At 34.5% G+C, this 12,636-nt stretch overlaps 1 protein-coding gene across 3 annotated transcripts in view; it reads left to right on the forward strand.

Moving 5' to 3' along the window:
- The first annotated feature begins 7,664 nt into the window (after positions 1-7,664).
- The window catches only part of LOC123561520 (uncharacterized), a 93,608-nt gene continuing 88,636 nt past the window's right edge, over positions 7,665-12,636 (forward strand). For 2 of the 3 annotated variants that reach the window (XM_053553114.1, XM_053553116.1), the window contains exon 1: positions 7,665-7,723. The gene's annotated coding sequence lies outside the window, so the exon portion shown is untranslated. The remainder of the gene's footprint in view (positions 7,724-12,636) is intronic. The other variant, XM_053553115.1, reaches the window with a different exon arrangement.

The raw sequence follows: 12,636 nt of genomic DNA on the forward strand, positions 1-12,636 counted from the left end.
TTTCAGAAAAGGGGCCCCTGCAATTTAAAAAGGGGCATAGACACAAGTTTGACGGGGGGAAAAAACCCTCAAATTTTGAATGTAGTGACCCCCGAATCAATAGAACATTACCTTCTGGAATGCCCAATTATTGAGAATCACAGAGAGATAATGAAAACAAATTTGCATCTCACAACTGGTATACATAATCTTGATCTCAAATTGTGGCCCGACCCATTTGCTTATTTGTTTGTGTTTGTAAAAAATGTTGTATATGCTTGTAAATATTAAATGAGCAATAAAATATGTTTAAACTATCTCAAATTGTTACTTAGTTCAGGAGAAAACGACCCATGGAAAGACATAAGACCCGTTATATTAGACGAACTTACCCAATATATTGATAGGTCAAAGAGGTTTGTTAAATCAGTTCTGGCCGATAACACAACCGGACTCCATATAAATGCTTAAATGTAAAAGTTTAATCTCAAAACACTACCTGTGAGACATTTACATTGTAAGACATTATTTACCGGAGATCGAGACGACAACGATGAGTTATTGGGTTATTAATAAAACCCGGCCCAGCCCGGCCCGGCCCAAACCACGGAAATAGCCGATTCTGATTGTACGGAAAGCACCAGAAACTTACGGACGGAAGGCTAATATAATTACGAATGATATCGTGTCGATTTCAACTTACATATAAAAAAAAAAAACACTGAACTTTATGATGCCCGCGAGGAACTTCTTTGATGAATGGGTTAAAACTGCGTGTTCTTTCTGGTTGCAAAAACGTCTTAATATAATTTGTAAACTTGTACACAGGAAGTCGTTATACATAGCGTTGTTTTGACGAGCCTTCTAATTAGTTCCCGATATTTTGTATCGTTATCATTATATACTATTTTATAATCACGTTTTGTCCAAAAAGTTGTTATATTTCGAAGAAAGGAATTCCTCTCAGGCCTCAAAGAGTTTTTGTTTCACCTGTGCATTCCCAAAGCCTAAATAATTCTTTGTGTCCGGTAACATGCCTAAAAAAATAGGTAGTAAAAAGGCAGGATTTTTTATACTTATTTGTTCAATGGACTTTACGGAAATTATTTTTATGTCAAAAAAATTAATACGAATAATTTCTAATATCACTGACAATTTTTAAAGAATAGAATGAGCAGTTTTTAAAACTTTTTATTAAAAGTTTTTAAAAATCTCAAAGACCATGAAAATTTAGGGTCATGTAAAAAAAATATATAGTCGGGTTACGATTACGCACGAAGAATACAGCGTTGAATATTGAAAAGTTTTACACACGGTACCCATATTTTTAAAATATTCCTGTATAAATATATAGAAACAAATACTGAGATAGGTTTGTTCACGCAGTATTCTGAGTATCTCTTGAACTTAGTCGACTGAATTGGCGTACGATGAAAGTCACAAATTGAATATATTGTGGTACATTGCAGTTTGTGGCATAGCCTTTGCACTTTCGATAATCGATTTCATATTCGGCAGGTTGCTATAATGTTTTAACATATATTTTTTTTTTAAGTTTGCAAGTAATCTCTGAATAAACTGACTTACTTAAGTTATATTCAAATTAGTTCAAAACTATATAGAGTAGAATCGAGATACAAATTTTACCTTTTTTCATTTTTGTACAGATGTCTCGTAAACCGGAGGTCGCGGGGTCGAATCCTGTCAGCGGATTTTGACCGTGACTCCCAACAGTCCCTTCTTTCGATGCGAGTACTGGTAACTTTCCTGGAAGCAGTCATCGAGTGTATTTCACATTAGTTGGTGAACCAAAACTCGACGCGAAAAAGAAATCTTTTAAATGGGAGCAAAATTACCATTTAACTGCACTCAATATACAGAACGATTCACACTGTTTCGTGAAAAAAGACCAAGTAAAAACTTGTTAAGGTTCGTCTGGATATTTACCAATGCTCTACACTTTCAGATTATGCATTTAGATACTTCAAAATTAAACTTCAATGGTTAGACATATCTTGCAAAACTTTGCAATTTATTTAGGTTGATTTGATATATTATTGTATACAGAATGCCTTTTCAGTCAGTTTGCTAGTGCTCGGCATTTTTGATACAGAACAGCTGAAGAATCGTTTGAGCCCGCTAATCATAATTTACAAATAAGTCTCGAAAAAGCAAAATAAAACTTTGAACGGATGTTGTTTCTTCAAATCTCACAAATTTCTTCATTAAGATTTTTTTTTTTTTGTAAATTTATCAGTATCACAATGTACTGCAGACGATTTACTCTAACACTTTTTACGAAAGATCTGAGTGTAATTCTTCAGCTATAATTGGTTTGTTAAACTGCCCATGTGTGGCCAAATCCATAAAGCATCTCAGAAAAGTTTTAACCTTACAATTTTTTTTTTTCAACTTTACGGTAAAGAAAGTGTAATGAGCGGGATTTTCCAAAAACAAGTTGCATCCTTCAGAACTTGTTTAAATAATAGTAAAAGTTGATCTTCACCCGATATTACATTGTATTGAAAAGGAAAAATTCGTACTCCCTACGCAAATCGCGTCGAGAAATCACATTTTAGCTCAACCCTAAATATATATAGTTGTGACGTTTCTGTTTTACGGAGATTAATTTATTTTTTGGGTTTCCAATATATCCAAAAAGTAATTATGTTTCATTTGGTATAACAGGCCCATTGAAACCTATATGTTTTCAAATGGAATGACTAAGTAGTGTGTTCTTTTTTCACAAATACAATTATGATAAAAAAAATTTGAATTGTAATATGAGCGAAAAATAAACAGGGATCTCCCTTCTTCGTTTTCGCGGTATAGTCTTAATTTTCTCCTACCCTATTTTCACGCGCAGCTATTGCACACTCAGTTTTTACATACAAATGCTTGTATCTAAGGGAAAAATAAGTTAATCACCACAAAAAAGTTTACAACAGCATAAATTTCATTTAATTATATTCTTATTTTGTTAGCCATTTTCGATTTCTTTCCGATCTTTATTGTTACGCGTGTATCCCTGAATACATGTTACACACAAAAGCGGCGTAATGAAAAACATAATATAGTACTTCTTATTAAACATTTTACTGATCGTTCGCCACTTAGTATGTATCTTTTATTTTCTGAAAATGTTCCTGAAATGTTTTTGAATGAAATAAAATTATAAAATGACTATCAGGTTCATTTTTATGCTGTGGTGCTAGGAAAATTTTGATTGTTACAATTGTCGCATTGAAAAATATAAGTCACGGATAGAGTTATCTTGAGGGATCACTCTCTCAGGAATATATTATTTATGTTATTATACCGAAAAAATAATGAAATGATTTATTTAACATTAAAAAAGTTATTACTTACCAAATAATGAAGACAGAATTAAGGAGGCTTTACTAGTAAGCACTTAGAAATTGTCGCGACTTTGCTGTATAAAAATCATTACTTTTTGATAGGTATCTATAGTCTTGAGGTTACATAACGCTGTATTTATGGGCATACTTCAACAAAATCAGCAGCAGTAACATTCGAAAAGCGGCGATAACTACGGAACATATAATGAGAGCACTCATTTTCTTAGTAGTTAGTAGTTAGTTAATTTCCAATCTGATAGTGATAGTTTCAATTTAATATTTGATGAAAAATTGTTTTCAAAATGTTGCATGTAGAACAAATCATTCAAAAGCAGAAAAGAAAAATAGGCCGGGTTCACATATGTATGAACACAAGATAAAATAATTTAATCCTATGTATAAATAAGCGCATCGTCTTTTAATCAGTACGAAAGTATCGATCTCTCATAGGGAGACATGAAAATGCAATATCACATGCGCAGAAAAACAAAATAGCGTTGTTGCGCATGTGATATGAAATTATTGTTTTTCGGCGACGCCGTCTAAATTCGTTTTCGTTACATATGCCACGTGACTTCAGTTTGCAAATCAAATTGCTTGATAACGCATTATAGATAATTTATCAAAATGGAAGATTTATGCAACACTCCGCCTGATTGGACGAGAGTGTCAATTTCTTTTACTCTGTTGATTGTGCTACGCTGAGATAACTTTGGCTCAGTATATTTAGCAAGAATATTGATATATCTCAAAATCATAAGTAAGTTTAATAAATATGATAAAAACCTGTTCAAATACCAACATATATCAAATTAAAGAGAGCTGAATACGGTCTGCGTATCACATGAATAAAGGTGTGATAAAAGTCTTTTATGTAGAGAAGTGCTTTTTAAAAGATTTTCCTTGTTACAGTTGTCGTCTGTATATGAAAAGGTTTCTTGCTTTTGTGACTTATTCAGATTGCATATTAAAATGAGTACTTGTTTGCTTTGATATATTTGTTATAAATTAATTAACTGATTTATTATATATGAATATTTTTCTTTTGTATGGTATGCAAATACTGAACTCGGTTGAAATCTGTTTCATTATATATATGCTATATAATGACTGAATCTCATTACACTGAAATGAAGGTACGCTGCATACAGTTTATCTATGTGATATGACTACGGTCAAACTTTGCTTATGAAACAGAAAAAAAACACACTTTTTTATAGGTGTGACGTCATTGTCCAAAGATTCATGAATAGCGAATATGCATTTGTTAAAGCGGGATCAGTTGGCCTATTTTAGAAATAAATAAAAATAATAAATAAAAAAAATCCTTTAATTGATTGTTTCTAATGTATTCTAATCAAACTTGATTTGTAGCATCTTTATTAGGCCCGCAGCCAACTTTGTTCAGCTGTGATCTTTGACCCCTTTTAGAGCTAAAACTAGAAATGCCTTTATACAGCGTCTCATGAACAGCTTGGTGGATCTTTGTCATAATTGGTCTGGAGCATCATTATAAGGTCCTCTTCCAAATTCATTTATATAGGAACTTGGGCCCTATTAGGGACCACTAAAGCTAAAAGTAGATATGCCTTTCTTCGCATTAATGGATTTTTATCAAACTCGATGTGTAACAAAATCGTAAGGTCTTCTGCTATTTTGTTACAAATGGGGATAGGGACCAATTTAGCTAAAAATATAAACACGTTTAATGACCTCTTCTCATGAACCGCTTCATGAATCTTCATCAAACTACTGCTGTAATTATTCGTCTAAGGATAAACGAAACAAAATTGCAACCCTACGAAACCTTTGCGGAAAATTAAAAGAGAACCATTTAAATTGTTAAAGTGCGGTGTTTAGTTTGCAATTTGAAAAATGTTAGATGAAAGATGAATGTTAGATGAAAAATTCATAAACTTCTTTCCTTATAACAATTCGCCGACCATCATTTTTAAAGATATTTCTTGTTATCATTAAATCTATATTTATAGTCCTTTCCATTGTTCTAGATGTAGTCACATGTTCAACGATAAAAAATCGTATTTTCTCGAAGGTGGAGCCAAACACACATATTGACCTCCAGCTGTGACGTCCACGCGTTATTACGTTAAAACAATGCGACGTCGTATACAATTAACCACGAAAGATGACCTAAGGCTGCAGACATTTGTATCTAATGTTTATACTTATGAGTAGGCTGGATTTGATAATAAAACAATTGTCGTTTTTATTTGTGGTCGATATGTGGATTTATCGATCTGTTAAAGCGATATCAAGTCGATAAATTCGCTCGAGGTTGATATTGCTTTTATCAGGCCGATAAATCCACATATGAGCCAAGCATGAGAAAACCAACATTGTCTATTGCGATTAGTTTTTAGTTTATACAAATTTGTTTTAGCTCGATTGTGATGAAAGCTTCAAGCTTATTGTAACCACTCTCGAGTCGCTTCCTGGGAAAAACCAGTACTGGTGTCATATGAGAAGTCATGGTCGTGACCCCAGTGGGGCTCGAACTCACGACCTCTGGATTGAGCGGCCAACACCTTATCCACTAGACACCGCTCCCTATTGCGATTAGAGAAACCGTTAGCAAACAGCATGGATCCTGACCAGACTGGGCGGATGTTGGTTTTCTCATGGCGCGGCTCATATCGACCTCACCAAAAGGCAATTATTGTATAATATCACATGCGCAGAAATTGAAAATAACGATTTTTTGCGCACGAGATATAAAAACGCTTATGATATATTATTCAAGTTAAACTAATGGGAAAAGTGCATTGGACATTGTGTGGGGAATAATAATTTAACATCTGAATTGCACACATTTGTAATCCATGCTTTAAAATGTTCATTTTAAAAACAAAAAAGTTAACATTGTGTGAATAGTTGTATAAGCATATAGCAAAAGCATAGTTCGTAGTCCGACCGGACCGGTTTTTTTTTAATTCTGTGTTAAAAAGATATGCTAATATTATTTCAAATATAAAAGAAAGAGAAATCAAAAATTAAATAATCTAAAAACAAAAATAACGTTAGCAGTAAATTGTTAAATTGTTAAAACATGAAAGTTCATTGCTATCACTACCCTCCCATTTATCCGTATTACATATTTACCGTTTTTTATTGTTTTGTTTTAAACAGACTGAGCGGACATGTTTCGGTGTGTGTAAGGGGGGGGGGGGGGGGGGGGGGGGGGGGGGTCCGGGTCCGAAACTTTGCGACCGATCTTTCATATTTTATACTCCAGTTCATTCATTTCTACAACTTACTGTAACTCCGGGTATCATCTCCATACAAAATCACCCGGTTTTGTTTAAAGCTAAATCATATGATTTATCATTTGAGCAACATTTTATGATATTTTTTTCAGTTTTCTTGTATTTCAGGAACAAAGACCTATTATACAGAGTTATACTTCTTCTGGAAATGTTTACTTTGATATTTTTATGAAATTTTGTAATTGCCTCCCTTTAATATGAAAAAAAATGTAAAAAGTGGACTATGTTTTTAGATTTTGATATAATTTATTAGTTTATTTAGTTTATATTCAAATCTGAATACTTCAACAACCTGAAACAAATGGCAAGTATGAAAACAGCGCATAGCTTCGTAGTTCATCTATTTTCGATCTATCTTGGTTGCGCAACCGAGATAGGCAGAAGGAGTATAAAAATAATTTCATAAACTTACATTTCTAGTTAATTTTCGCAAAATGTGTACTTATCAATGCAAATCTTTGACAACATTAATATAAGAGTGTTTATATTCATATGTTCCCTAAGACAAGATATTTTCATTAAATTAATACTTAATAATTATGCTAAAACGCTATCTTGGTCTGGCAACCAAATTTTATAAATACTTCCAGTGCACGGTATAGACCCCTTCGCCTTACTACACAACCTAGTGTCACATCGTTAGGTGTGAAATAACCACGTACATTTAACTACCTTGTCCAGTTCTGTTGAAAGTATCCTGCAAACTGCTATCTTGTGTCTGTCCGGTACACAAAAATGACACATCGACTGCCGAACGTATTACTTCTTTGATTGAGTGTGATTCAAATATCTTGTTATTTTAGGTCTTTGCTTATGTCAAGTGCAATACTTCATCAAACATACGTATCATCAATATTAAATACTTTGCTTCTACTTTTGTAATAATGAAATAAAATACACATAATTGCCTTGATGACGGTATCACCATTCGTAATTATATTAGCCTTCCGTCCGTAAGTTTCCGGTGGTTTCCGTACAATCGGAATCGGCTATTTCCGTGGGTCGGGCCGGGCCGGGTCGGGCCGGGTTTTATTATTAACCAGTTATTGCGGCCGGAGGCTTCGAAATCGAGATCAAGAAAGGCGGAAAGCGCATTTGAGGGTAATTGTACAGAATAATGCCTTATCATAACAATGATTTATTAAAGACAATTATTTAAGTAAAAATATACATTCTTTTCAGCGACCTGATATTGAAAATCCTAGAGTACTGACGCTTCTCTTGGACGTAATTAGGGTTGCAGGTTTTCGGATGGTGTGTACATATCGGCTAATTATGAAATATAAACTAGTTTCGTTCTCCTTGGTTTATTTTATTGCTTGATACAGCTATTATTAGCTCTGTTGATCTATTATAGCTTGTTTTGCACTTGTAATACAGTGCATATCATAGTAGTAAAGTACTTAGTGTGGATTTTAGAATATCCTTGTTTCCTCTATTTTTGCCCTTTCCTCAATTTGTGACATTATTATTTTGCACTATAGCCTCACAGTGCACGGAACCAGGGATGACATAATTTCAAGTGTAATCCGTTATGTTCCATGGTCTGGATTTAGTCTGTATTTCAGGGGAGATAAATCTGATTTTTCTTTTGGTATTTACTTCCTGTTCAGGCCTATGCTATTTTGACAGTGCAAAATTCCTATGCAGGGTTCCTGAAATAAGCTGTCCGAGTTGTCCGATTCGTGGATTCCTCGGTCCGGACAAGCAGTTTTTAGAAGCTGACTTATCCGGGGACAAGTAAAATTTCCGTGGTAAACATTTTATGAAAACGAAACTAATCTGTGTCATCTGTGATTTCCGCATGCCTAAAGGCAATATCTAATCTGTTTGTGATAATTTATGACCCTTATCAAAACAAAAATGTATGCAGCCATTTGCAATCTTATGCGTGATTGACTGTTGCTATAGACATGTGGACTGGTTTACTACATTTAATGATCATTATTGGAAAATTATACCGTGAAGTTGAACATGAGTGCCAGTCTGGGGATTCCCGTTATCTACTTCAGAAAATCGATTAGCCAGGTTGGCGCTATGTAAAAAAAACTTGTAGCCAAAATTTGCGGCTTAATTTTTCGAGTCGATTGTTTTGACATTTAACAACTCGGACAGCTTATTTCAGGACCCCTGAAAGACCTGTGCAGTATTCAGTGAATGTTATGGGACCAGGGTAGAAATTCTAGGCACACAGATTATTTTTTGTCAATGGCATGTGTTCTCTACTCACTAAACTTGCTAGTCATAACATATTTTCAAGTGGATGTTCTAGTCACTTAGCTTGCTAGTCATAACATATTTTCAAGTGGATGTTCTGGTCACTTAGCTTGCTAGTTATAACATATTTTCAAATGGATGGTTCTAGTCATAACATAAAAACTTTATATAAGTCAAAATAGAAGTCAACAGAAATGTATGTTTGTATTATTTGTTTATTTAGTAATGATAATGCTGATCCTTTCCTTTTTAAACTAAAAAGTACGAACAAGTTCTTCTTTGGTACGGACAAGTGAATTTGTAGGCCCAACTTGTCCGTGGACAAGTAGACTCTACAAATATTTCAGGACCCCTGCTATGTAAAACTAAGATTGTCGTAACAACGCGAGACATGCACGGGGATCAAAAAGAAACTAATAATAATAAAAAAATGTATTTCCGAATAAATTATAAAGTATCAATGACACTCAAAAACATGTCCCAACAGTGCATTAGAAGAAAACGCATAGAAATTTTCGGGGTAAGTATTTGGTACTGGTTTCAGACCAGTTTCCGATAAAAAATGAGGGTTTTCATTATATTTATTTTAAAATACAAATTGTTTACAAAAGTAATCTAAAAATTGTTAAACCCTAGTCTTTACTCTTTGCAAGGATGTAAACAATACCGGCCTTATCTGCGCATGCGTCCAAAAACAGGGGCTCCAAAAGGGCAGTCTAATTAACGTTAATTGGTTTATCTACAGTACCAGTTTCCGATAAATGGTTTTTTAAGCAGCTTTAAAATTGTTTTGACTGAAAATCTTTTATAATTTTGATTTTAAATTATGTAATTAACCTTTACAACTTTTCCCCATAAATGGTACAGGGTGTGGCTATCTTCCGTTCCGTTACGTACGGTACTGTACAGCACCTGTACAATCATGTTATGCAACACTTCAGACAAGCACCTTTCACATCGTGTATTTGTCTAGCTTGTAAACAGTAGTTTATTTGATTACTGTATACATTGTACCCCCGGTATATGGGAGTTTTATATTGATTTTAAGTCCTTCAGCTGTGTTATATAGATTTAAGAAAAGTAATAAAGAAAAGATAAAAGTTTAAGCGGAGGCTGGTATTCAAACCCACGACCTCTCACACCTGAAGCGAGCGCTCTACGTTGTAACTAAATACCCATGTGATGCAATAGCAATATAATTTCCTTAATATTTTATCTAATTATAAAGGGAGAATAATTCTACAACGGAGTGCAAATCATAAGCTCAGGATTTACCTCCCTGGAATAGGACAAACATGGGTTTGTCTTCCGCGCATGCGTGTCAGGTGGAATCCCTCAGATGTAAACAAAACAGAAAGTTGATTGCTTAATAAAGAAGGTAGAATTTCTCTGTAAACACTTGTCATTGATGAACGAAATTTCGCTCGATGCTTGCTTGTGAAACAGCCTTCCAAAACATATAATACTCCCTTTATGAAGGGTTACATGAAAGCAGAAATTACGAGAATTCGGATACTGGTACTGTTCGGGTACATGTCCGATACCAGTACCGTAAGTCTCTCATATATATACAATATATGTATTCTTCATTCAAGGATATGTCAGTGTAAATGAGCTGAGCGTTAGTTTTCTAAGAAAACGATGTTAAACTGTGTTACACGAATCACACGTGCACGCTCTTTTACAAAAATATGTCCACCATGTTTTCTTCAGTAAACGAAGTAAAAGGAGTATTTTACCTTAGATTTCCTTATTGTAGAGTACAATTGACTTTCTAATCTAAATAAAGCATCACCTTTTTTATAACATCCCACTGTCCGATCTTTCTGATCACTTAACGATCACTCACTATTACAAAATAAAACCAACGTGTCATCAAAATTATCACTTTACACGGCTTCATGGACATCACGGCCTACTAACATTAAATTTGTAATCATGCGCCAACCAAACAAATGATGAAAGATCGGGACTTTTTCAAAGATATGTTTTATTTCCTGTAATTTTCTGATATTCTAACCTTTAAACAACCGAATTGTCTGCACAGAACTAACGAAAAATTTATGCAACATAGCTTTTAGTTTAAATTTTGGACCTATCTTTTTCCAGCCCAATAACAGACATGTATAAAATTATGTCACAAACCCGGCCTGTCCTCGAAATCAGTGTCAAAGGTTACTAGAACATAAATACAATAAATAAACAACCGCGTTCTATGTTCTTGTAAGTCCTGTAAGATGAAACGGCTCTTGTTTATACCTTCATATATATTCAGTATCGGGAACATTGACAATCACAAGTCGATCCTTACTACGAACATGAAAACAGTTACTTTTATGCCATTGTTTACATTTCAAACATGGCGATTCACATATACGTTCAAGAACGTAAATTTCGTGCTTTCCGACCCACATGGTGTGTAAACTTTTGTAACTAAAAGTATGGTGTATTCGGCAAACCATTTGTAATTTCCGACGTGGTAAATATCATTGAGAGTATCAGTTATGTTCACGAAATTTAATTGAATATTTATGTTTTATACTTGCAAAAGAAAAACTTGACAGTCATGGTCGCTGGCTTCGAATTCCTCGCCCATCACCGACGTGGAATCAAAAACTCACTTGAGGTGTAAAACTTTTCACGTAAGGAAGCCATCCAACTGAGGTTAGTGTCTCGATCTAGGTACTAGTCTGAGCCCCAAAAATTGTCTGGAGGAGCACCTGGAGCCTTTCCCCACCAACAAAACCTGGGAAAAGTTCATTATGTCGTTTTGGTGTTACACTCAATCAAACAAAGTAAACATTGTTCCCGTTTTTGTTTGTTTATATTTTTATGGGGGCCTCCGTGGCCGAGTGGTTAGAGTTGTTGACTTCAAACCATTTGCCCCTCATCGATGTGGGTTCGAAACCTCATTTGGGGCGTAGATTTCTTCACGTGAGGAAGCCATCCAGCTGGCTTACGGAAGGTCGGTGGTTCTACCAAGGTGCCCGCTCGTGATGAAATTATGCACAGAGGGGCACCTGGGGTCTTCCTCCACCATTAAAGCTGTAAAGTAGCCATATGACCTAAAATTGTGTCGCTGCGACGTTAAACCCAACAAAATAAATTATATTTTTATACCCCCACCAAACATGTTTGAGGGGGGTATATAGGAGGCAGTTTTGTCGCGTCCCGTCGCGTCGTGTCGCGTCCCGTCCCGTGGCGTCCCGAAATCTATTATCTCAGTTATTACCAAATGGATTTGATTCAAACTTAAAATACATGTTCCACCTTATCACCCACATCATGTGACACAAGGTGCATAACTCTTGACACCAAGTTTTCATGAATTATGTCCCCTTTTACTTAGAATTTAAGGTTAATTTTGTTGTATTTTCACTATATCTCAGTTATTACTAAATGGATTTGATTCAAACTTAAAATAGATGTTCCATCTCATCACCCACATCATGTGACACAAGGTGCATAACTCTGACACCAAGTTTTCATGAATTATGTCCCCTTTTACTTAGAATTTAAGGTTAATTTTGTTGTATTTTCACTATATCTCAGTTATTACTAAATGGATTTGATTCAAACTTAAAATAGTTGTTCCACCTCATCACCCAGATGATGTGACATAAGGTGCTTAACTCTGACATAATTTTTTTTATGAATTATGTCTCCTTTTACTTTAAATTTAAGGTTGATTTTGATGTATTTTCACTATATCTCAATTATTACAAAATGGATTTGATTCAAACTTAAAATAGATGTTCCACCTCATCACCCACATCATGTGACACAAGGTGCATAAC

This window comes from Mercenaria mercenaria, chromosome 10, assembly GCF_021730395.1.
Source record: "Mercenaria mercenaria strain notata chromosome 10, MADL_Memer_1, whole genome shotgun sequence".
NCBI classification, from domain to species: domain Eukaryota; kingdom Metazoa; phylum Mollusca; class Bivalvia; order Venerida; family Veneridae; genus Mercenaria; species Mercenaria mercenaria.